A 2613-nucleotide genomic window follows, 5' to 3' on the forward strand; every position below is an offset into this window, starting at 1 on the left:
AAACAATAAGAGCCTGCAGCAAAATCTGTGATCTACAAGTAGAGGTTTGGGGAGACACACAGCCTGAATAGGTATAAAATGGAGAATAAAAGCACACCCATCTACAGAGACTTGACAAATTGCATATATGTATTTACCTCTACTGCAAATATATTTAAGATTGTGGTAGAGTATTCAATGAGTAAAAATTATGAAAACGTCTTAGATATAAACATCTGAGATAATGAGTCCCTGGCCTGGGGGATCTGAACAAGTCTCAGGGACACCAAAATCAACTGGCATAACAAGGACATTGAGTAGCAAGCGGTGTCTTACAAGCTTATGAACAGCCATCTAAGGTGCGTGCAACTATCAGTTACCAGTTTCTTCCCAATGAAAGAAAATGATGATGAATATGAAAACATTCAGACCAGTGGACTAATGGATCAAACAAACAACAGCCTCCTTGACCTTGAGATCTGCAAAACCAGATGGGACCTGGCTACCACTATCAACTGCTCAAAGAAGGATCACATTAGTAGGGCCTGGATACAGACAGTGAAAAATGTGGAACGAAACTCAAAACCGCAGGAAACCAGACTTGCTGGTTGGACATAGTGTAGTGGAATTTCTAAGTCACTCTTAGGTCTTAGCGCTGAGCTCATCCCCATGTTAGAATAATCTCCCATTTAAGATCAGGGCAGCATTTACCCAAGAACAAAGTACAAAGGCCTAGCAAAGAAGGACGGAAATGGGAAATAGAAAGTGGAACAAGTAATATTACACTGAGAGGATGGACTGCATGAGTTGGAACAGAGTATGTATAAAATGTTGAATGTAAAACTGAATGTAAAATTCATGTGTAAACCTTCACCTAATGCACGATAAATAAAAGTTTTAAAACTGCAGTACAGAAAATCTTCTTAAAACTACAATTTTCACACTTAATTATCCATTACCAAAAACCCACTGCCAAAAGTTGATTCTGACTCATAGCAACCTTTTAAGTAGGGATTCCAGGAGGCTGTAAATCTCTACAAGGCCAGACAGCATCATCTTTTTCCTGCAAACCACCTGGTGGGTACCTTGCAGTTGGCAGTCCAATGCTTACCCAAAAACATCCTGCCAATAAAAAAAGTTAAAATTACGTATTTGGAAAACCAAATTTTAAATCCTGTTTTAACAAGCAATAACAATTGCTTACCCTCCCTCAGTTCTTTCTTCATCTGTGTATCAGAAATTAAAGGCCAGCTCATAAAGCTTTTAAATGAATTGAAGTTTGTAAAGTTCTTAGCATAGTCTTTATATATCTAGCACTGAAACCATGCACATATCCTTAACCAACAATGAGTAAACAGAGAATCTCTAAGGACATTGCTTGAAGCAATCAGTGGAAGGCCTGACACTAAGATGGAAGTGCCTGCTTCTCTTCAGAAATTAACTTGAAAAGTACAATCCACAGTAGCAACACACCCATGTTACTTTTTGTTACCAGTTTTTAACAGTCATTCCTCAGATCCTGCACTTACTAATTTATTCAACTGCTAGTGGATTATGTCTCTGATGTCCAATAATTTTTACATATTAGGAAGCTTCCAAAAGTTCATGGAAAAATGGAATTTAAAGATAATAAAAATTTTCATGAACTTTTAAAGCCTTGCTATGCTGTGAACTTGGAAACAAGATACTGATGCTTATTAGAGTAATAAATAATTTACAATATAGATCCAATATATTCTGATGAAAAGCCCAAGAAGCTTCTCAGGAGTAAAGTAAGCAAACTAGCATATACACTATGTGGTATCTCCGTTGTTGTTCAGATACCTTTTGTACTTAATTCATGGGCATATTCCATAAAACCATATCAACGTTTTTATGAGGGATTGAATTTTAAAAGGTTCAAAGCCTTCTTTTAATCTTAAAATATTAACTCATTTAAAAACAACAGAATTCTAGCCTGTTAACCTAAGTACATTTACCAAGAAAATCACTGAGAAGAGTGGCATTGGTTTACCTATTTGCAAATCTCTTTAATGTCTGCCTTAATAGAATCTTCCTATCTGGTTCGCACCCAACTGGTTTCCATACACACAGCCTGAAATTAGAGGAAAAAGGCAAACAATGTCTTAGAACAGTTTTGACATCGCAGATTCAAATGGGCCTCAAACCGAGAGGGACCCACATCACAGTGTAGACACCTCTACACCAGCTGTTAAAACGATGCCTGAAGCCATATCATTCCTAGAGTTATCAGTTAGTTAAACCCATATAAATTTTCTGTGTTTTCCTGGAACTAGGTTTCTGCCAATTGTATCTGAACGTTTTAAGCAGTTCGTGCATGACCCTTTGTGAATTTTCATGGTTTAGGATCAGGTGTAAGGATGCTTCGTGCCAGCTCACAGACACAGCTTCTTCTTGGACTGTCTTTGCTTTTTCTGCTTCCCTTTTCTTTCTTCCTCTACCTTAGAATGTATTAATCAAAGTGTTCTCTTTGTGTACTTAGGCGATATTTACAACTGGAAATGTCACTTTCAGTCATGTGTATTCCAGTCAGCAACAATTCCTAATAAAATAGCTGCCTGATTAACATAAAATCATTTTCAATGAACTGAACATTTGTTTCTGAGAATTTAT

Source organism: Echinops telfairi, unplaced genomic scaffold (genome assembly GCF_000313985.2).
Source record: "Echinops telfairi isolate 266 unplaced genomic scaffold, ASM31398v2 ScPeMD7_6;HRSCAF=24_0, whole genome shotgun sequence".
In the NCBI taxonomy this organism is placed as follows: domain Eukaryota; kingdom Metazoa; phylum Chordata; class Mammalia; order Afrosoricida; family Tenrecidae; genus Echinops; species Echinops telfairi.